This window comes from Pan troglodytes, chromosome 1 (assembly GCF_028858775.2).
Source record: "Pan troglodytes isolate AG18354 chromosome 1, NHGRI_mPanTro3-v2.0_pri, whole genome shotgun sequence".
NCBI classification, from domain to species: Eukaryota; Metazoa; Chordata; class Mammalia; order Primates; family Hominidae; genus Pan; species Pan troglodytes.
This window is the reverse complement of record NC_072398.2, coordinates 124,500,865-124,526,095: the sequence shown is the minus strand read 5'-3', so window position 1 is coordinate 124,526,095 and position 25,231 is coordinate 124,500,865. Positions and strand designations below refer to the sequence as shown.

General features: G+C 33.2%; 1 long non-coding RNA gene across 1 annotated transcript; it reads left to right on the top strand.

Annotated features, from left to right (window-relative positions):
- Positions 1-124: 124 nt before the first annotated feature.
- On the top strand, positions 125-24,787 carry LOC129144180 (uncharacterized). The gene is made up of 4 exons (XR_008548333.2): positions 125-260; positions 2,113-2,651; positions 20,411-20,484; positions 23,302-24,787. It is a non-coding gene; the product is annotated as an uncharacterized LOC129144180 (long non-coding RNA).
- The last annotated feature ends 444 nt before the right edge of the window (positions 24,788-25,231 follow it).

The window sequence follows — 25,231 nt, the reverse complement described above, 5'->3', positions numbered from 1 at the left end:
GAAAGAAAATCTCCTGAAATCTGTTCAGAAGATGGAAGATTAAGCTAATGATCTGTGTGTGTGTGTATGTGTGTGTGCGTGTGTGTGGTAGAAATCCACAGAACAGTAACTGCAAGAGAATTCCAGAACCCCCAAGCTCAGCTCAGTGGAAGCTAAGCAATTGGACAAAGCCATCTAAACCCAAAGCAATGGCTTGATGGAGTTCACCAAGGAGGATCTTGCTCTGATCTAAATATACAGTGGAAATCTGATGTGATCTAGTAAGTCACTCAACCCCTATCTTCAATGCCTGTGACTCCAATAACTTCACTCAATCTTGGAACGAACTTACTATGGTCAATAGGGCATCCTCTTAGACTCTCATGTCTGACTGATTAGTCTCCAAACTGAGCAAGTGTTCTGACGTTATGGAGGGGGAGCAGGGACGAGAGATAGCAGTGACCAATAGCCGGGTAGTACCCATGTGACTTTGAGCCACAAAAGGTTGGAAAATGCTTGAAATTTGGGGTGCTACCTTCACAACTTTTCTCACCATCACTGCAGAGTGTAGTCAAGATGTTGTTTTGATAAAATCAGAAAGCCTTTGATCGGTCATATAAAGGTTTATGCATGTCCTTTATATGACTTAAAACTTAATCAACTGGATTTGCAGACTGCCATCCATGTCTACCAGAACAAAAACCTCCAATGCTTTATGGCACATTAAGGATTGACATTTTAAACTATTTCTAGAATTTGAGTGGCAATTTACCAGATTTTTTTCCCACAATAATACCTTCTACCACGATGCCTAGCTAAAGACTGATTAATTTGCCTCTTACTGGGCTTTTGGAGATGTGCTTGTCTCCAACTTCTGAGGTTGAAGGTAAATTTCATCTTGACCAGTGTCAGTTTAGTAATTTTTATTCTTCAGGTCTTTTCTGACCATTAGACTGTCTGACTCTCCAGTGTGAGATTGACCTCATTTTTTGGTTCTAAGAGGGTCTTCCATCAGGGCGGACTGGCCTCGGTAACATAGCCCCTGATAATGGGGCTTTATTCAAAACCTTATTGAATTAATAGAGGCATCCTTCAAAGGAAATTCACATATGAAAATTGTTGCTAGAAGCTTACTTATCAAAGAAGTAAAATAACACAGGATATCAAATAATCTACAGTGGGTTTACTCATCACTGATTATTATGATCTGATGTCTCACATTTGTTAGATTAAAGAACACACTAATTTCAGGAACACTATTCTCTGCTTAATAATTTTCTTTTTGTTATTATTTTCTAGGAAAAAAGCAAATGTATCTTTGAGTCAAGAATACAACTTTTTGTACTACTGAAATTCAGTAGAAGAAATAAGTGCCAGGCTTCCTAAACTAAATGTTTTCTTAATCTGCATAAAAAAGATAGGCTTTTATTTTTTTACAACAATAAAAGAAGCGAAAGAAAGTAATGTTCAATTTGTTTCCAGCTGAGTGATAACCTCATGATGGTGTTTAATCCTGCCATATATGCTGATACTTCTTTATTGTCTCACATGGTGGTGAAAACTATTTTGGCTTCTGTTTGTTTTTATTGAACTAAGTAAATATGAAAAACCAAATCCACCATTAAAACTTTTTAATTTTAATTTTTAGTAACATAGTTTATATAAGTGTATGTACTGCTAAAAATATTTTAACATTTGATCATTTAATTGAATCTTTTACATTTCCATTATAAATGGTAACAGTCCATATTTCTATTCTCTCAAATCTGTTTTATACCATGGAATTGGTATGTGGAATGAAGTTTGTTTTGAAAGGTAGAGGGGAAAAACAAAAATTATTGGAAACTTAGGGGCTACAGTAGATTCATTTCAACAGTGGAACTAGTCCTACTCTGCCTTGCACAGGACACTCTAATCAGTGATAATGGTGTTCCCCTGAGAACCAGGTACTATTTACTTAACTAACAAACAAAGGCACAGAAAATTTCTAAAGAGCATTGGCAAACTAGGGTAATTGAATGATGATCAACATAATGAGCAATGATTAAAGATGCTGAGAACATTATGTAGAAAAAGAAGAAAGAGAGATTATGCTTAATGAGATGATCTTCAAAATCCCCCTTTTTTCCCCAGGGCTGCTGCACCTCATCCACTAAAATCAAATCCTGGAAAAGATTTCTATGAGATGGTTTCTGTCATTCTTCCTAAACTGGGAGCTAAGTGATTAATATAGAGGAAAACTCACAGATAAACATATCTCTGCAAATGCAAATAAGTACTAAAGTGCTGGTAACCAACATCCCCATCCCGGTTCCTCTTAGCACTTCAGTCAAAGGCACACTTCGAACAGAAGAATCTGAACCACAAATTAAGCCAGTCTCTACTACCTTCAGAAAGGCTTCCAGAAGTCATTTTCCTCCCAGACCTCCTAGATTTCTAATTTCTCTATTCCTGCTAGGAGGGACACTACTACCCAATCTAGGAGTATCTTGGAAGATTCAAGTGGGAAACCATTCAGATCTGTCTCTTCCCCTCATCGCATCAACATTTTAATCTGTCTCTACACAATGCAGGATTCACAAGGAAAGTCTCAAATCCCATAGCGTTGCTTACAAGCAGCGTGACAACAAGGATGAAGCCAGAGAGGCACCTATGGTACAAAATTTTAAAAGGTACTTATTCTCAAGTTCATACTATGAGGCTTTTCATGTTCTGATCCTTCCCAGTCTCATCTCTTAGAATCCAGGCCTCACATACTATACCCCAAGTTTACTTAACAGCTTGGTGGTTCCTAAATGACTATCAGAAACACCCTCCTCCCTTTATCTAAATCCTACTCTTCCTACAGCTGGCAAATTTGGGAAGAATTTCTGGAACACACTGCCTACACACAAAATTGAATTAGGAATCCTTACCCTCAGTATAACATTTATCACACTATATGTATATATGTATATATATATATATATAAAAGCAAATTTACTGAATCATAACTTACATTAAAATATGAGCCATGCATTTTAAGCAAACATAGTTTATCTCTTCATTAATTTAGATATTTAATTTCTTTCAGCCATTTTATGTCATTTCCAATATATAGTTCTTATATATATTTAATTAAATTTATTACTAGATGTTACACATTTTATGTCAATTTTATAACACATTCACATAGTACTTTTTAATTTAATTTAATATTTTGCTTTTTCTTATATGCTTATTTATCCTTTTTTAATTGACAAGAAATAATTGTACATATTCATGGAGTATATTGTGATATTTCAATACATATAATGTGTAGTGATTAGATCAAAATAATTACCATATTCATCATCTCAAATATTTATCATTTCTTTGTGTTGGGAATGTTCACTATCCTCCTAGCTATTTGAAAGTATATGTTATTGTTAACTATAGACATCCTACAGTGGTATAGAACATCAGAATTTATTCCTCCTACCTAGCTGTAATTTTGTATCTTTCAACAAATTTCTTTTTATCCCTCTCTTCCCCCACCCTTCCAAGCCTCTGGTATCTTCTGTTCTACTTTTTACTTCTATGAGATCAACCTTTTTTAGCTTCCACATATGAGTGAGAACATGCAGTGTTTAACTTTATGTTACTGGATACTTTTACTTAACATATGTCCTCCAGTTTCATCCACACTGCCATAAATGAAAAGATTTTATTCTTTTTTTATGGCTGGATAGTATTCCATGTGTACATATACAAAATTTTCTTTACCCATTCATCTGTTTTTGGACACCCAGGTTAATTCCGTATCTTGGCTATAGTGAAAAGTGCTGTAATAAACATGGGGGTACAGATGTCTCTTCAATGTAATGATTTCCTTTCCTTTGGATAAATTTCCAATGGTAGGATTTCTAGATCACCTGGTAGTTACATGTGCAGTTTTTTTGAGGAACTTCCATGCTGTTCTTTGTAGTGGCAATACTGGTTTACATTCCCATCAACAGTGTGTAAGAGTTCCCTTTTCTCCACATCCTCCTCAGTATTTTTTATTTTTGTATCTTGATAGTAGCCATCCTAACTGGGGTAAGACAATAGCTCATTATACTTTTGATTTGCATTTTGCTGATGATTAGTAATGCTAAAATTTTTTCTTGTATTTATTGTTCATTTGTATGTCTTCTTTTGAGAAATGTCTGTTCAGATTATTTGGCCATTTTTAAATTAATTTGTTTACTTTTTGCTATTGAGATGTGTCAGTTCCTTGTATATTCTGGATATTAGTCCCTTGTTGGATGAGTAGTTTGTAAATATTTTATCCCATTCTGCAGGTTGTCTTGAAATGTTTTTTGTTTTCTTTGCTGCATAGACCATTTCAGTTAGACATAACCATTTTTCTTTATTTTGGCTTTTGTTGCCTGAGCTTTTGAGGTCTTATTTATAAAATCTTTTCCCAGACCAATGTTCTGAACTATTTCCCTTTTTTATTTTAGTATTTCTACTGTTTCAAGTATTACATTTAGGTCTTTGATACATTTTGAGTTGATTTCTGTATAGGGTGAGAGATGGGGGTCTAGTTTCATTTTTCTGCATATGGATATCCAGTTTTCCCAGCACCATTTATTGAAGAGATTGTCCTTCCCCAGTGAAAGTTCTTATAACTTTCATAAAAAAAATCAGTTGACTGTAAATATGTGGATTCATTTCTGGGTTCTCTATTTTGTTCCACTGGTCTATGTATCTGTTGTTATGCCAGTAACATGCTGTTTGGTTATTATAGCTTTGTAGTATATTTTGAGGTCAGGTAGTATGATACCTGCAGCTCTGTTCTTTCTGCTCAGGATTGTTTTGGTTATTTGGGGTATTTTGTTGTTCAATATAAATTTTGGGATTATTTTCTGTTTCTATGAAGAATGCTATTGGTATTTTGATAAGGATTGCATTGAATCTGTAGATTGTTTCAGGTAGTATTGTTATTTTAACAATATTAATTCATTGTTTCAGGTAGTATTGTTATTTTAACAATATTAATTCTTTCAATTCATGAGCATGGGATGTCTTTCCATTTGTTAGTTCCCTCTTCAATGTCTCTCTCTTTTTTTTTTTTTTTTTGAGACAGAGTCTCCCTCTGTCACCCAGGCTGGAGTGCAGTGGCGTGATCTCAGCAAACTGCAATCTCCGCCTCCCAAGTTCAAATGATTCTCCTGCCTTAGCCTCCCGAGTAGCTGGAATTACCACCATCACACCTGGCTAATATATATATATATATATATATATATATATATATATATATATATATATATTTTTTTTTTTTTTTTGTAATTTTAGTAGAGACAGGGTTTTACCGGGTTGGCCAGGCTGGTGAACTGCTGACCTCAAGTGATCCACCTGCCTCAGCCTCCCAAAGTGCTGGGATTACAGGTGTGAGCCACTGCTCCCAGCCTCTTCAATTTCTTTCATCAGTGTTCTGTAGTTTTCCTTGTAAAGGTCTTTCACCTCCTCGATTAAATTTATTCCTAGGTACTATACTTTTATAGCTGCTATGACTGTGATTGCCTTCTTGATTCTTTTTCAGCTAGTTTGTTGTTACTGTATTAAAAACACTACTGATTTTGTATATTAATTTCATGTACTGCAACTTTACTGAATTCATGTATCAGTTCAAACAGTTTTTTGGTAGAGTCTTCAGGTTTTTCTATACATACTATCATGTTGTCTTCAGGGAAAATATAATTTCCTCCTTTCCAATTTGGATGTGTTTTATTTTTTCTCTTGCCTAATTTCTCTAGCTAGGACTTCCAGTACTATGATGTTGAAAAGGACTGGTGAGAGTGGGGATCCTTGTTTTATTTTTTCTTCCAGTTGGAGGAAAACCTGAAAACTTTCCATTCAGTAGGATGTTAGCTGAACAGAATGTGTCATATATGGTCTTTATTATGTTAAGTTATTTTCCTTCTATGCCTAATTCATTTAGAATTTTTATCATGAAGAGATGTTGAATTTTATCAAAAGCTTTTTCTTCACATATTGAGAAAATTATATGATTTTTGTCCCTCATTCTATTGATGTAATGTATGATGTTAATGGATCTATGGGTCTAATTGATCTATATACATCCCAATTGATCGTAGTGTATTATTTTTTGATGTGTTGTTGGATTCAGTTTGCTAGTATTTTGTTGAGAATTTTTGTGTTTATATTCATCACTGATATTAGCCTGTAGTTTCTTTTTTTAAATTGTATCCTTGTCTGGCTTTGGTATCAGGGTTATGCTGGCTTTGTAGATGGCAATTTTATTTTTTAAATTATTTATTGCTAATATAGAGAAATATAATAGCTTTTTCTATATTGATTTAGTATCTTGTGATCTTGTTAAATTCACTTTTTAGTCCTACTTGCTTTTTTATAGATTCTTAGGATCTTCTATATGCATGATCATGTCATTGACAAAGATACATTTACCTATTTATTTCCAAAGCATATGTCTTTTATTTCTCTTACTTTTCTTATTACACTGGCTTGAACTTCCACTAAAATGTGGAAGAGGAACATGAGAGAAATTGTAATCTTTTTTCCCAACCTTAGAGCTATTAAATACGATGTCAGATGAAGGTTTTGGATATACTCTTTTTCAGTTTGCATAAGTTTTTATTTATTCCCGTCCTCTTAATAGCTTTTTAAATTATTTAGTATTGAGTTTTGTTAAATTAGTTTTCTTCACATATTGAAATTATTATATAGTTTAACTCCTTTGTTGTATTAATGTGACAAAATACATTGATTGATACTCAAATTATAAACCAACTTTGCATTCCAGAGATAAATTTTATTTACTCATGGTGTGTTATATTTTGTGTTTATTGCTGGATTTAATTATGATAATATTTTGTTAGGGATTTTGCATGTGTATTCATAAAGTATATTCATGTGTAATTTTACATGCATTCTGTAATGCCAGTACCATAAATGAGTTTGGAATTATTTCTCCTTTCAGTATTTGTGAATTTTCAAACAATAGCTAGTATTTCTTTTCTTAAATGATTGTCTAGAGTTCACAAACAAAGCTATTCTGGATTGTATTTTTCTTCATGGGGAAGTTTTTAATTGTATATTTAATTTATTTCATATATATATGGCTATAAAAATTTTCCTTCTTATTAATTCAATTTTTGTGATTTGTACCATTTATGAAATGTATCTATGCTATCTAAAGTAATCAATTTCTTGGCATTTATCCATATCATATTATAACATTCCCCCTTTTAATGCCTTTAGAGTCTGCAGCAATACTTCTGTCATTTTTGAAATTGGTAACTTGTGTCTTTTTTTTTCCTGTTCAATGTAGCTTGATTGCCATTTTTTGATAATTTCAAGGAAAAATATTTTTATTTAAGTTTTTCTACTACATTTTGATCTCTCTTTTTATTGCTTTCTGCCTTATTAATACCTTGTACTTATTACCATCTAATTATTTTATTGTACTTATTTATCTTTATTGTTTTTATTATTACTTTCTACTTTCCTTGAGTATAATTTTTTGGCAGCATTTAAGAAAGAAGCTTAGACTTAATTTTAGACACTTTTTTTCTAAAATATGCATGTAAGAGAATAAATTTCTCTTCATGTACACCTAAATTTTGATATGTTATGTTTTTTTCATTGTCACTCAATTAAAAACATTTTCTAAATCTTCATGTAATTTCTACTTGACCTGTGGGCACTTTGACCTATCTAGTCTAGTTGGCTGATGTTTGTTGATATGTGTTTTTCTTCTACCAGTTACTGAGAGAAGATTCTAGAAATTTATAGCTATAATTGTAAATCTGTCTATATCTCTTTCAGTTTTGCTAGTTTTACTTTCATGTATATTAGACTACTTGATATTTGTCCCACATATCAATGAGACCTTTTATGACAGTTTGGTTTCTTTTTCTATGTGTTTCAATTCAAGTAATTTCTATTAATATATCGTTAAGATTTGTGTTAGTCTGTTCTCACTCTGCTACAAAGAAATACCTGAAACTAACTAATTTATTTTAAAAAAAGGTTTTTAATTTGCTCACAGTTCTGCCAGCTATACAGAAAGCATGGCTGGGAAGGCCTCAGGAAACTGTCAATCATAACAGAAGGGAAATCAGGCCTGTCTTACATGGGCAAAGCAGGAGAAAAGAGAGAGAAGGGGAGGTGCTACACACTCTTAAACAACCAGATCTTGTAAGAACTCACTCACTATAATGAGAAAAGCAAGGGGGAAATTCACCCCCCTCCCCGTCATGCAATCACCTCCCATCAGGTCCCTCCTCCAACACTGAGGATTACAATTTGACATGAGATTTGGGTGGAGACACGAATCCAAACCATATCAAGATTATTAATTATTTTCTCCACAGTTTCTAATCTACTATTAACCAACTCATTAAAATTTCCACTTCATTTATTGCATTTACAACTCTTAATCATTTCATTATGCTTCAGAGTTTCAGTTTGTAGCTTAATTATGTTTATGTTTTCCTTTAAATCTTTACATACATTTTTTAATCACTATCTTAAAGTCATTGTCTGATAATTCTATCATTTGCCATTTTTGGATCTGTTTCCATTGACAGATTTTTCTCCTTTTAATGGGACACATTTTTCTGCTTTTTCTCTTGTTTTTAAATCAAATTCTGGATAATGTAAATTTTGTGTTTTTAAATTGTTGAAATTTTTTTAAAATATAAAGAATGTTGGACTTCCAATGTTGGGTGCATTTATATTTATAATTATTATGTTCTTTTAATGAACATCATATCACCTAAATATGTAAAGCAAATATTAAAAGAATTAACAGGAGAACTAGACAGTAATACAATAACAGTTAATGACTTTAATACTCCAATTTCAATACCAGAGATATCATTCATAGAAAATCAATAAATAGTGGACTTGAATAACAGTATAAGCCAAATAGATCTAACTGATATATATATGCACATACATATATATATACACACATATATACATAAATATATATACACATATATACATACACACACACACACACACACATATATATATAGAACATCCCATCCAATAACAGTGAAATACGCATTTTTTTAAAGCATACAAAAAACATTCTTCAGGATAGATCATATGTTAGGCCACAAAACAAGTCTTCACAAATGTAACAGTCATCTCAAATATCTTTACTAATCATATTGGTAAAATCTAGAAATCAGTAACAGGAGAAATTTTGGAAAATAGACTAATATGTGAAAATTAAAAACAACACACTTCTGAACAACCATTGCATCAAAGAAAAAAATGTTGTTGTTGTTGTTGTTGTTGTTGAGACAGAGTGTCCCTCTGTCGCCCAGGCTGGAGTGCAGTGGCTCTATCTCTGCTCACTGCAACTTCCACCTCCTGGGTTCAAGCAATTCTCCTCCCTCAGCCTCCTGAGTAGCTGGGATTACAGGCGTGCACCACCTCACCCAGCTAATTTATTTTTTTGTATTTTTAGTAGAGACGGGATTTCAACATGTTGGTCAGGCTGGTCTCAAACTCTTGACCTCGAGATCCATCCATCTCAGCCTCCCGAAGTGCTGCGATTACAGGCGTGAGCCACCGCTCCCAGCCAAAAAAGAAAAAAAAAAATCTAAAAAGAAGTTAAAAAGAAGTATCTTGAGAAAAACAAAAGTGGAAATTACAACGTATCGAAACTTAGGGAATGCAACTAAAGCAGTACTAACATGGAAGTTTCTAGCAATAAAAGCCTACATTAAGAAAAAAATACTTCAAATAACTCAACTTCACACTTCAAGGAACTAGAAAAAGAAAAGTAAATATTCCAAGGGCAGAAGAAAAGAGGAAATAATAAAAATAAGAGTAAACATAGATAAAATAATAGACTAGAAAAACAATAGAAAAGGTCAATGAACCTAAAAATTTGGTTGAAAATATAAATACAATTGGCAGGCATTCAGTTATGCTAGCCAAAAAAAAAAGAGGGAACTCCAATAAAATTATAAATGAAAGGTAAACCATTACAATTAATATCACAGAAATGCAAAGGATCAAAAGAGATTATTATGGACAATTATAATAATTATAACAACAAATTGGATAACCTAGAGAAAAATAATAAATTCCTGGAGATACACAGTCTACCAAGATTGAATCATAAAGAAAATAAAAATCTGAACAGACCAATAACAAATAGAGTTATTGAATCAGTAATCAAAAGCCTCCCAACAACAACAACAAAGCTCAGGACTAGATGACTTCACTGGTGAATTCTACTAAGCATTTAAAGAAGAATTAATGCCAATCCTTCAAACCTTTCCAAAAAGTTGAAGAGAACAGAACACTGCCAAACTAATTTTAGGAGTCCAGAATTACCCTCATACCGAATCCAGATAAGGACACCAAGAAAAGAAAGAATAATTCAGTATGTGCAAATTAATAAATGTGATACACCACATTAACAAAATGAATAATAAAACTTATTATGTTAATAGATGCAGAAAAAGCATTTGACAAAATTCAACGTCTTTTCATAATAAAACCTCACAACAAATTAAATATAGAAGAAATATACCTCAACACAGTAAAGGCCATATTTAACAAACCTATAGTGAACTTCTACCCAATGTTGAAAAGTTAAAAACTTTTACTTATAATATCAGAACGTAGAAAAGGATTCTCACTTTCGCCACTTGTATTTAAAGTAGTACTAGAAGTCTTGGCCAGAGCAATTAGACAATAAAAATAAATAAAAGGTATTCAAATTGGAAGGGAACAAGTAAAATTGTCTGTACAGATGACATAATCTTATATATAGAAAACCCTAAAGACTTCACCAAAAAAATTTTAGAACGAATAAAGTAGTTTGGTAAATTTTTAGGATACAAAATCAACACACAAAAATTACCTGGGTTTCTATACATGAAAAAATATGTGCTCAAAAAAGAAATTAAGAAAACAATTCAATTTACAGTAACATAAAAAAAAAACTTAGAAATAAATTTAAACAAAGAGGTGAAAGATGTGTACACTGAAAAGACATTGAGGAAAGAAATTAAAGACACAAATAAATGAAAATATATCTTCTTTTCACGGATTGGAAGAATAATTTTGTAAAAATGTATATATTACCCAAAGTGATCTACAGATTCAATGCAATCTCTATAAAAATTCCAATGACATTTTTCATAGAAATAGAAAAAAAATATTAAAATTTATATGGAACCACAAAAGACCCTGAATAGCCAAAGCAAACATGAGCAAGAACAAAGCTGAAGGCATCATACTCCCTGATTTCAAACTATATTACAAAGCTGTAGTAATCAAAACAACATGGTACTGACATAAAAACAGATACATAGACCAATGGAGCAGAGCAAAGAATCCAGACATATACCCATACATACATGTTCAACTAATCTTTGACATGAGTGCCAAGATTACTATGGGAAGATAGTCTCTTTAATAAATGTTGTTGGGAAAACTGGGTATTAACATGAAAAAGAATGAAATTGGAGCCTTGTCTTACACCATATACAAAAATTAGCTCCAAAAGGATTAAAGACTTAAATGTAAGATTTAAAATATAAAACTTCTTGAAGAAAACAGAAATAGCTCCTTGAATTTTTAATGCATTGATTTTTTATATATGACAACAAAAGCAAAAATAAACAAGTGGAAATACATCAAACTAAAATGCGCCTGTATAGCAAAGAATAAAATTCAAAAAAATGAAAAGACAACCTATGAAATGAACTAAAATATTTCAAAATTGTATATTTGATAAGGGTTAAATGAGGAATTGACACAATTGCCAAAAAACAAACAAACAAACAAAAAACCTATTCTTAAAAATAGGCAAAGAACCTGAACAAACTTTTTTTTCAAAGAAGACATAAAAATGTTGAGCATGTACATGAAAAGGTGCTCAGTATCAACTGACCATCAGGAAAATGCAAATCAAAACCCCAACGAGATATCACCTCGCATCTGTTAGGAAGGTTATTATCAAAAACATAACAGATAACAAGTGTTAATGAAAATGTAGAGTAAAGGTAAATCTTGTACACTGTTGGTGGAAATGTAAACCAGTAGAAGAATTATAGAAGACAGTATGAAGTTTCTGCAAAACTTTAAAAATAAAACTACTGTATGATCTAGCAATTCTACTTCTAGGTATATATCCAAAGGAAATGAAATCAGTAACTTGAAAAGATAAATGCACATTCAAATTCATTGTAGTATTATTCACAATAGCCAAGATATTGAAACAATCTAAGTTTCCATTAATGGGTGAATAGATAAAGAAAATACAGTATGTATTTATGTATGTATAAATAAATAAATACACACATATACAAACAATGGAATATCATCCAGCCATAAAAAAGAAGGAAATCCTGACATTTGTGACCTGGAGGATATTATGCTAAATGAAATAAGCCAGACACAGAAAGAGAAATACTGCACAGTCTCACTTATATGTGGAATTAAACAAACTCAGAATCATAGAAGCAGAGAGTAGAATGGTGATTGCCAAAGGCTGGTGGGGTTGGTGGGGGAGTTGGGAGAAATGGGGAGATATTGGTCAAAGTGTTAATATATTGTAAGATAAATACATTCTGAAGATATAAGACACAGAATGAGTGACAATGAAGGTGTTCATTAATTTTTTAAAAATAATGTTGGGCTTTGTTCTAACAGACACTTACATAACTTGCAGGTTGGCTTAATTATTTACAGACCCCTTCATAAGCTTTTTAAAGGTGGGACTAGACTAGATTTTCCTCTAAGCCTGCTTTAGCCCTACTGCCATTCTGGGGTATCTACTAAGTGCTCTGTGGTTCACCTTCCACTTTGCATGATTGGGACTCAAATGTCTCACAGAAATACATAAGCTCTGCAAATTGCTCAGCTTACAACTTCAAGTTTTTCTTTGTTCTACATCATTGAGTTTTACTCTATGCATATGCAGGTTAGTAGTCAGCTAAAAACTCAAAGGTCTATGCACATATTTCTATGACTATTTTTCTATGTAGATTCCAGATTTCGACCACCTCAGATTCCTCAAACTCTAATCTGTCTCTTCAAGTCAGAGAGTCTACTATACTTTGCTTAGATTCCCCTTTCTCTGCCACAGCACAGAAAATGCCTACAAAAAGAAAGCTGGGACAAACATAGGACTCACCTCATTTGTTTCCCTTCTCCAAAGGATCACATTGCTCAGATGCCAGCTGTCCAATGCCTGAAAAGAGCTGTTTAATATATCTGGTCCATTTTTCCAGTTATTTATGGCTGGAAGGCAAGTCTGGTACCAGTTGGCTAGAAGTGGGAGTCTATCACACTGTATTTTAATTGCTCATTTTTGTGTAGTAGGAATCTCAGTTTGAGCACAGGCTACATGCAGGGCTGAACTTCAGGCATGTTTGATGTATTAGTTTTTCTTGTTGTACTGTAACAAATTAACACAAATTTAGTAACTCTAAACAACACAAATTTATTCTCTTAGAATTCTGGAAGTCAGAAGTCTGAAATGAGTCTTGCAGGGCTAAAATCAAAGTGTTGGCAGCACAGTTCCTTCTGGAGGCTCTAGACAGAATCCTTTCCTTGTCTCTCCCAGCTTCTCAAGGCTGCCCACATTCCTTGGCTCACAGCCATGTCACTCCAATCTCTGCTTCTGTTGTGACATCACATTCTTCATACTTTCAAACTCCTACCTCCCTTTTATAAGGACACTGTTTACACTGGAACCACCTAGATAATGCAGGATAATTTACCCATCTCAAGAACCTAATTGCACATGCAAAGTCCTTTTGCCATGTAAAATAACATATTCACCTGGCAGTCAGGGCTTGGACATCTTTGAGGAACAATTTTTCAGCCTATTACATTTGGCAATCTGTGTAAAAATCACACAAGAATCTATTTATGTGAAGATTTTGGATTTTAAATTAAGCAGGAAGGGAGAAATTGTATGAATTGGCCATGGGAGTGGGCTAACAGAGAAGACTGTATTTGTCAGGTTCTCCACAGAAACAGAAACCATAGGATGGAGACAGAAGAATATGGGAGAAGAAAGTGAGCAAGAGAAAAAGATTTATTTTTAAAAATTAGTGCACATAATTTTAGAGGCTGGCAAGTTCAAAATATGCAGAGCAGCCTGGCAGGCTGGGAATTCCAGCAGGAGTCAATGCTGCACACTTAAGTAGAAGGCAGTTGGGAGGCAGAATGCTTTCCTCTTCTGAGGACCTCAGTCCTCAGTCTTTTATCTTAAGATCTTCATCTGACTGGATGAGGCCAACCCACATTATGGAGAGTAATGTGATTTATTCAGTCTACTGATTTAAATCTAAAAAATACATTCAAATACATTGACGGTAACTTCTGGACTGCTGCTTGAACAGCAGCTGAGCACCATACACTGAATTGTCTGTCCATCCACCCAATTACCTAAGGAGAGGAGTTGCTATAGAAGAAAGTAGAGTTATCTACATAAGAAATTTAAGACATATTTTCATAAAGTATAACACTGACATGAGGAGTCTGAAGTGAATATAAAATCATTTTGGCACCTTAAGCATTTGGAGGCCTTGAGAACATTGGGACATAAATTTTGGTGTGGACTTTCACATTCTTTTAGTAAGATGAATCTCTTTTAAATAGCTTATCTAACTAAGAATATCAATGAAAAGTAGCCCAGGTATGAGATAAAGCCAGTGCTGAGAGGATGATTCCTGAACACATGTGAAACAGCCCCTGAAAACTCTCAGTTACTTGAGGGAGATTCTGAAAGTTCCTAGGTGTCCTTTGCAGATTGCAGGAAATAACAAAAAAAAAAATATTAATATACTGTAAATATTAAAGTGATCCAATCTATATCTGTACGGTGAAAATGCCTAAGAAAATTCAAGTTACTATTATTTGTCCCACCATTAAGCAGGAAGCTATTTGATTATTGTCTGTTCTTACTCACCACTGTATCTTAGTGGTAATTCATAAATATGTGTTGAATGAATGAGTTAGTCAGTGAATTAGTAAGAAGAGAATAAGGTAAGAGAGAAGAAAATGAAAACAACTAAAGTCATTATAAATGGCGAGAAGTTTGACGGTAAAGTTATATTCAGCTTTTGGTATACTCTCATATTTCCCAGGCTCACAATTATTGTCATGCAAGATGCCAAGGAACACATGGAAAATGGCACCACACACAAAGTGATATGCATCAGAGTTCTTGCATTTAAATATTAAAGCATAGAAAATCACTGTCAAATTCTAGCATGTCGGTGTGTCTGGTTGAAAGGGATAGCAGACTGAATCTTGTCATTATCTCCTGCTGTGCATCAGAAGCTACATACCCATTGTAGAGTCCAGTCACCTCTCAAGCTTGTGGTTCTGGGAGCTTCCTTTAAGATAATAGCAGGTGTTTTGTTTTTAAGCACAGGGAAAAAAGACAATTTTAAATAGTTAAGTTGATGATACTTTTAAGAGAGAAACTGCATAGAAGAAAGTAAAGTGGTCCAATATCTTTGTTTGTGGGGATTATATATATTCAGGGGATTGAAAAATACAAGAAGACACAAAATGCATGTGACAGATAAGAGAGGAACCAGGAGAGTTCGTATAAGAAAAAATAGGAAGAGAAATGGTTTTAAGAAGAAGGAGGAAGAAATGAAAAGGGTTGAATGCTGCAGAAAGATTAGAGAGGATGATAAATTAGAAATGTGTTTACCATTTAATTAACAAAATATACTAACAGATAAAGTAATGTCCCTGAGGAGATGGAAGGAGAATGATGTAAAGCAGGTAGAAAGGTTATCTTTGGACAAATCATAGGCAGGAGGAAGTGATGGAAGTCCGGGAATTCAATGTATGAAGATCCCATTGAAGCAGGAAATTGATAGAGAAGGTAAAAGAACTTCACACTGGTAACTTGAAATAAAAGAAATAATGAGAGAATATGCTGAAAGTGAAGAAGTTGCAAAAAAATCTATTGAATCAGCTGCCATAATATGAAATGCTGTTATTAGAGCATGTCTTCTCAGATTCCAAGTCTGCTAATGAGAGTAGGCTGTGGCATAGTTTTGACTATGGGGTAGAGGTAAAGGAATACAGATTTCTAAAATATATCAGTAGGAGAAATTAATCGTAGGAGGTTCCACAATGACATTTCAGGTTTTGGGATTGCCATCAAATGTATTCATTCATCCATCAATCCAATTCAGTAGGTATTCATTGACTTGTTGAGTAGTTACTTCAAACTTAATGATATGTTAGAATGATGAGTGAAAGTAGACATAACCTCTAACCTTATAAGCCTTTTTTATGTGAAAGGGGAATGGGGGAACAGGATATTAATAATAATGGCATAAATGAATGTAAAACATTAACATTTATAAATTCTTTAAGGAAATATGAGAGTGATGTATGGGAAGATAAAGCCAGGGGTTTTGAAAAGTCAGGGAAATCATTTAATAAAAAGATTATATCAATTCTCTGCCATTTCTTTCAGAAGATAGAAGCAGAGGAAATACTTTCTAATGAATTCTTTGACACTAGTATTTCCATAATATCAAAACCAGACTAAGACAATGCAAGAAATAAAACTAGATACCAATATCTCTCATGATAGACACATATATAGATCCAAAAATCTTCACAAATTATTAGCAAATCAAATTCAATAATATGTAAACAGAATTATATATCCTAATGAAGTGGAACTGATCCCAGGTATGCAAACCTGGTTCAACATTCAAAAATTAGTTAATGTAATTTTATCACTTCAACAGGCTGAAGAAGTAAAACACAGGATCATATCAATAGATACAGAAAAAGAATCAGTTGACAAAATCCAACATCCATTCACAGTAAAAATTATCAGTAAATTAGGAAGAGAGGAAAACACCTTCAAATTGATTGAGAACATCTGTAAAAAAAAACCTACAGCTAACATCACACTTAATGGTAGCAAACTCAAAGCTTTCCCACTAAAATCAGGAACAAGGAAAGGATGTCCCATTTCACTCTGATTCTTCAATATGCTATTGGAAGTTCTAGATAATTCAAAGAGTCAACAAGAAAAGAAAAGTGAAACAAGAAATAAAATTGTTCACAGATGACATGGTTATCCATGTAGAAAATCTGAAGGAATTTACAAAAATAGTAAATAAACCTAGAATCAATAAATGATTACAAAAAGGTTGCAGGATGTAAGGTCAGTATGCAAAAGTCAACCACTTCCCTGTATACCAGCAATAAAAAAGTAGAATTTGAAATTAGGAAACAATGCTATTTATATTAATAGTATCTAAAAAATAACATATAAGAAGCACATGAAAAACTCTAAATCTCTTAATTAAAAAACTAAATAAATGGAGAGAGAGCTCATATTTATAGATAGAAGACAATATTATCAACATGTCAGTTCTTCCCAGCTTATTTCTAGATTAAATTAATCCCAATCAAAATTCACAGAAAGTCATTTTGTGGATATTGACAAATGCCTCTTAAGTTTATATGGAGAGACAAAAGACCCTCCATAGCTAACAAATTATTGAAGGAGAACAAATTTGTAGGACTAATACAACCAGATTTCAAGACTTCCTACAGAGCTACAGTAATCAAGGCAGTGTGATATTGGAGAATTGATTAATTGATCTATGGAATAAAAAAGGAAAGCCCAGAAATGGACTCAAATAAATATAATCAGCTAATCTTTGACAAAGAGTTAAAGGCAATACAATGGAGAAAAAAAGTATTTTCAACAAATGGAAATGGAACAATTAAGCATCCACATGCAAAAAAAAAAAAAGAGAGAGAGAGAATTTAGACACAGATCTTATGACCTCAAAAACTCAAAATGGATTGCAGATCTTAATATAATATGCAGAACTATAAACTCCAAGAAGATAACATAGGAGAAAATGTTGATGTCACTGATTTTGATGATGACTTTGTAGATACAATGCCAAAGGCACAATCTATGGAAGAATGGTAAACTGGACTTCATTAAAATTAAAATGTTCTGCTCTGTGAGAGGCAGTCAAGATAATAAAAAATTCAAAAAAATGAGCTACAGACTAGGAGAAAATATTGCAGAAGACACATCTATTGGACAAAGGACTTGTCAAAAATATTCAAAGAACTCTTAAAACTCAACAAGAAGGAAAAAAAAAAAAACACCCTGATTTTAAAAAAAAGACTTAACAGTCTGGGTTCAGTAGCTCATGTTTGTAATCCCAGGACTTTGAGAGGCCAAGGAAGCAAAATCTCTTGAGCTCAGAAGTTTGAGACCCACCTGGGCAAAAAAGTGCATCCTTGTCTCTACTAAAAATCAAAAAAATTAGCCAGGCATGGTGGCATGCGCCTGTAGTCCCAGCTACTGAGGAGGCTGTGGTGGGAGGATCACTTGAGCCTAGGAAGATCGCTTGATACCAGGAGGTAAAGGCTGTGGTAAGCTGTGATTACACCACTGCACTCCAGCCTGGGCACTAGAGCAAAATTCTGTCTCAAAAAAATCATATATATATTATATATATATAAATTATATATATAATATATAAAAAATTATATAAATATATAATATATATAATTCTGCTCTGTGAGAAGCAGAATTATATAAAAATTATATATTTATAAAATATATATAATTTATATATATTATATATATAAATTATATATATTATATATATAATTTATATATATTATATATATAAATTATATATATTATATATATAATTTATATATATTATATATATAAATTATATATATTATATATATAAATTATATATATTATATATAAATTATATATATAATATATATAAATTATATATATTATATATATAAATTAATATATAATATATATAAATTATATATATTATATATATAAATTATATATATAATATATATATTATATATATAAATTATATATAATATATATATTATATATATAAATTATATATAATATATATATTATATATATAAATTATATAAATTACATATATTATATATATAAATTATATATATTATATATATAAATTATATATATATATTATATATATATATATATAACCTATATATGGTGGGTATATATATATATATATATGTACCTTAACAGACATCACCAGAGCAGCTATGCAGATGGCAAATAAGCATATGAAAAGATGTTCCACATCATTTGTCATCAGGAAAATGCAAATTGAAACAAGAATAAGATACCACTACATATCTATTAGAATGACCAAAACCGAGAAACACTGACAACACCAAATGCTAGTGAGGATGAGAAGCATAAGGAACTGTCATTCATTGCTGGTAAGAATGCAAATGGTACAGCCACTTGGGAAGGCAGGTTGGCAGTTTCTTATAAAACTAAACATATTCTTACCACATAATCCAGCAATCACACTACTTGATATGTACTTGAAGAAGTTGAAAAAGTATTTCCACACAAAAACCTGCACTTTATAGCAGGTTTATTTATAACTGCCAAAACCTGGAAGCAACCCCAAATATCCTTCATTAATCCAACCAGTGAAATATAAGTTAGGACTAAAAATTGATCTATCTAGCTGTGGAAAGACAAGAAGGAAACTTTAAATATATATTACCTCATGAAAGAAGCCAATCTGAAAGGCTACATATGTATGATTCCAACTATACAACATGCTGAAAAAGGCAAAACTATGAAGGTAGCAAAAAGATCAGTGGTTGATAGGATTTTAGGGAATGTAGGGAGGTTACTTCAGGCAGTGAAACTACTCTGTATGATACATTTGTGCAGACCCATAGGATATACAACACCAAGAATGAATCCTAATGGAAAATATGTGTGCTGTGTGATAATGATGTGTCAATGTTGGTCATCAGTTGTAACAAATGCACCACTCTGATTGGGAATGTTGATAACAGGGGAGGCTATGTATGTGTAGGGACAGAGGACATATGGAAAATGTCTCAATTTTGTTATGAACCTAAAACTACTCTAAAAAAATAAAATATATCAAATAAATTTTCTAAAAATGTTATTGGGGACTTCTTCCATGATGAGGCTATAGAGGTAGATAGGGGTCAAATCAGTCCAGGTCATAGGGAAATTTTGTCATAAATCAGAAGATAATAAATAGAAACTACCTTGATCAGGTTTACATTTTTGAAAAGGTCATTCTGTCTGCAATGTGAAAATTAATGTGGAGGGGGTGCCAAAATAAATGGAATTTAGACCAATAGAAAAGTTATTGCAGGATAGAGGTGATTGTAAATTAGAAAAGGTAGTGGTGACGAGACCAGTAAGTGCATAAGAGATATTTAGAAGCAAAGTCAAAAATCTTGTTGATGCATTGAACATTTCATATGTGACCCTCACTTGATTAGTAGACACGTTGATGATTATTGTATCTGTGTGGGTATGGATGCTGTAGTCATATTTACACGCTAAAAAATTACTACCAATAAATTACAGCATGAATTTCCCTCAACGTTAAGAAGAGATGGAATGTTCATAATGAGGAAGAAGTCTTCTGATTTTCTAAATAGGTAGGTATCAGGGTATTATTTGAATTTGACAACAAAATTCACAGATTATGTAACTTGCTTTGCACTGTCATTGAGTCTGCAAGCTAGTGAACAATGTGATCATTTATTCTAAAAGGAATAAGCACCCAACCAAATCAGAGAGCTGAGTAATGGCTCCAGTAATATTCTCATCAGAACTCATTCTGGCATCAAACTAAGTTCCCCAGACAAATTACTGTTTTACACATAAATTTTTCTTCTCCATATTTCTCTCAGCCAAAGCTTTATTCCAACTTACTTTAAATTTCTTTCCTGTTTTTCTTTTCTTCCATAAAGTAAATGCCAGTACCTTCACCTCGAAGTGACTTCTCCATTTTATTGTCTTTTAAGAAATTCTTCTCATCTCCAATAGTCTATTTTGGTACTGAAAACGAAGTTAGGAAAAAAAATCATTTTAGATTTTAAGCTCTCCGAGAGAACTTTGCCTACCTTTTTTCTCCACAATATCCCTAAAACATATTCTAATGCTGGGGATATTATCAGTATTTAATAAATTATTGTTGAATAAATAATAAATACATTACTGAATGAAGTTAACATAAGTATCATTTTCTCATATCAACCTTCCCCAATCCCTTATAATAGGTCATGTCCCCTATTAATCACCTTTAAGTCCCCATTCTTCTCCTTCATGGCACCACTCACCATTGTAATTAAGTTATAAACTGGGTAATTGGTTGTTTAATTTATATTTTCTAGCATACTTTGAGCTCCATGAGAGCAGGTACCACTCTGCCCCTATTCACTGATATCTGCTCTGTGCTTAAAACTGACTGAAACACAGAAATCGTGAAATGAATATTTGTTGTAAATTAATACATAGTAAACAATGTAATTAAGGAATATGAAAAATCTTAGATGAGAGAAGAAATTTGCAGCTTCAGATTCATGTCTATTTTTCAGTTGAGGAAATGGAGACCCAGAGAAGTTAAGTGACTTGCTCAGTGTTTCATAGATAATAAGTTGTCAGAGCTGTATTTTAATCCCAGTTCCCTCCAACTCCATAGCCCGTGCTTTGAAATGGAAACATTGTGCCACGCTGCACCATTTAAGCAATGATATATTCATTTAAAGCACCAGAGATCACATTTTAGGGAGAGAAAAAGTTTGTAGTATGAGATGAATCAATCAGCCATATGGAAGGAGGAAAAAAAGAGCAGGCTAAAAAGCTTCCTTTCACTTTGTACAATATGAATTGTCACAGGAATCAAATTTGGCACATACTGTAAAGCCAAGAAAAAAATTATCCCACATTGGATGTAAAATGTGACTTGCATTTTATCTATGTTTCTGAAATTCAGAAAGGATACCAGAAGACTTGTGGAGCTGAGGGCATGATGTTTTGATAATAGGCTTTTTATGCACTTATCCCCAGGCAGCTAGAGGAGGACCTGAAAAATTGAAGCCGACCTCAGACATAATGAATACATTAAATGATGAAGCGTCTGGTCAGGGTCAGGCAGCCTCCTTGAAGAGAGTAGATGTGTCTCAGGACATTGAGTCTCCAGAAAGAGGCAGGGGCAAGGAAATGGCCTATCAGGGCATAAAACATTTACATCTGTTCTTCTTCTGTCACTTCTCTTTGAGGTTGTTTCCCTTGCCTTCAGCAACATCGCAGGTTCACAACCAGATTCTTATGCCTGCTAATTAGAAGAGAGGTCTAACAGCAGCGATCAAGTCTCCACCTGCAACTGGCACCTAATTCTAACACTATCAAATAGATAATGGAAATTATGGATCATTAATTATTAACTCTATCTAACCTGCCACATTCAAGTTCCACAGATTGTCACTTCCCATATGGCTGTGCAGTCAAGGCTTTGCACTGTGGAATCCTTAGTACCCAACCTTCTAACAGGTCCTTATCACAGAATTTCACATATCAAAGGCATTTTCGATTTCCAAGTGGAACACACAGCCCACGCACTAATCCTCTTTAAAAAAAATCTGTCTCAAAATCTCATCCAGCCTGTGTTACAATCCCGTGATTGGGAGTCACCACCTCATGAGGCAACCTCATTCTGTTTTTAGGATAGGTAAAATCGCTAGAAAAATCTTCTGTGGTTAAACCAAAATCGAGTTCTTTGTGGCTTCTGCTGCCGTGGCTTCCTCTGCTCTACAGAATTTCATCAATTCTTCATCTACATTGTATGCCATGTTGTAAAAAACATGGCATCCTAAAAGGTGTTCTGGAATCTTACAAACATGAGCTCAAATGTTAATTCTGGAAGTAAGAAACATTTATTATTTCTCAAACTCAATTCCCTCACCTATACAATGAGGATAACACCTCATGGAATTGCTGCTATACTTAAAAGAGTTAAATGCTACCTAGTGCCAATGGGTAGACTTGAATGGTAAAGAGCATGAACTCTGGAACCAGGCTGCTTGGTTTGAACTTTGGCCCCTAACACTTACTAGCTGTGTGACCTTGGGAAAGCAACTTAAACTCTCTGGTCTCCTTTTTATCATATTTACTCTGGTCTCCTTTTTATCATATTTACAATAGCTATAAGGAAAGTAACATGTCTTATCTCAGAGGGTTGTTTGGAAGATTCATAAGTTAATATGTTAGGTCCAGTATTAATCAGGGTAAGCTAACTGCTGTATCAAAGGAAAAGCCCCAAATCCTAGAGCCCTATGACAAAAAAAGACTTATTTCTTGCTGTTGTCACTATAAAACTGGACAATTCAAGGATACAGTCTTCTTCTACCTGGGAGCATCATTGTCCCACAGGACCTTGGCATCTTCCACTGTATTCTCTGTTTTCGATACAGGTAATCACAACACAGAAGAGTGAAGAAGGACACAGGCTCTTAGCCACCATGGCCTAAAACTGTCCCACACCTCTTCAACTCACATCCTACTGTCCACAACCAGTCATCAGTCATGTGCAACGCTCACACATAAAAGCCCTGGAAAATGAAGGCCAGTGATTTGCCTAGGAAAAGTAGTAAGTAGATTTGGTGCCAGTCACAGGTGGAGACTCGATTGCTGCTATTAGACCTCTGTTCTAAATAGCAGGCATAAGGAACAGTAAGTGGGTTTGGTTTGGTGGTTCCTCATACATCATGGTTGAGGGTCTTTCATCAGTTCTTAGACTTGATAATGTCACCAACATTTTGGATCCTAACCAGTGCAAAGTATATTGCTTTTAGTTTTTGGTATGCACACAACATAGATACATATCAATTGGTTCATTTTTCAATATCTTTATTGTTCTTTATCTTATGTTTTCAAAATGGAGAAAGCCTTATAAAGGAAGGAAATTCTGACACGTGCCACAACATATATGAATGTAAAAGACATTATATTAAGTGAAATATATATATGTCTTTGCCACAAGGACTGAGAAGAGTGCCTAACACTTTAACACACACTGTTAAGTGTGGGTTATTATTATTACCATGCCATGTGTTAATAGTAACTAGAGCAATTATACTTAAAATAGTTCTTGATACTTAAAAAGTCATATTTGCTGGACTAAGCATTCTTTTTGTCATTTTTTCATACATCATGGTTCAGGGTCTTTCATCAGTTCTCAGACTTTATAGTGTCACCATCATCTTGGATCCTAACCAATGCAAACTGTATTGCTTTTCGTTTTTAGTATGCACACAATATAGACTCACATCAATTGGTTGCTTTTTTAATATCTTTATTTTTCTTCATCTTATGTTGTCCCTGAATCCATGCCTTGCATTTAACTAAGACTTAGCTTCAGGACATGCCATTGATCAGAGATTTCAAAATATGAGTTTTGACTCACGGGTGAGACAAGGATATTTCAGTGGATCTAAAATGTGCTTCTATAATGGAATAGAAAAAAATATATATATATATGTATAGCTTGTTGTTAGATTTAAATGAGTTTGTATATGTAAATCATTAGAACACTAAATTTTCAAAATGAAGAAAACCTTATAAAGGAATGAAATTCTGACATATGTTACAACATGTATGAATCTAGAAGACATTATATTAAGTGAAATAAACCAATCACAAGAGAATAAATATTATATGATTCCACTTATATGAGGTCAAGAGCAGTCAAGTTCACAGAGACAGCAAGTAAAATGGTGGTTGCCAGGGAATGGAGTCATGGGGAATTATTGTTGAATGGGTACAAAGTTTCAATTTAGGAAAATTAAAAATATTCTAGAGATGGATGGGGTGGTAGCTGCTCAATATATGAATTTACTTAATGCTACTGAACTGTGTGTTTAAACATGGTTAAAATGGTCAATTTTATGTTGTTATTTTAACAAAAGAAGAAAAAATGGAAAAAAATCAGAATACGTTAAAAATATGAGTGCCTCACACTAGAGTAAGGTAGGTATTATTTTACGAAACATTTATTTCATATATATGTGTACTTACCAATGAAGTAAATGAATTTCTTAGTATAGGTCAAAGTTAAATAAAAGCTACTTTTCCAGAGAACAATTATCACAACAACACGATAAAGCATATGCATTATTTTTTGAGCAGAGTTGTCCTTGCTGAATCTAAAATTCATAACAATTGTTGTTTTTGAAATTCCAAAAATTGTTGTAGCAGTGCACACACACACAACCCCCACTGCCGCTACCACCACTTTCCACTTATAGCAATAACTCCATGCTCTCACATTTTTAAAGATTTGACTATGCTATCTGTGCTATCTGTCCCTCCCTTCCCTCCTGATCATTCTTCCCTTCCTTTATG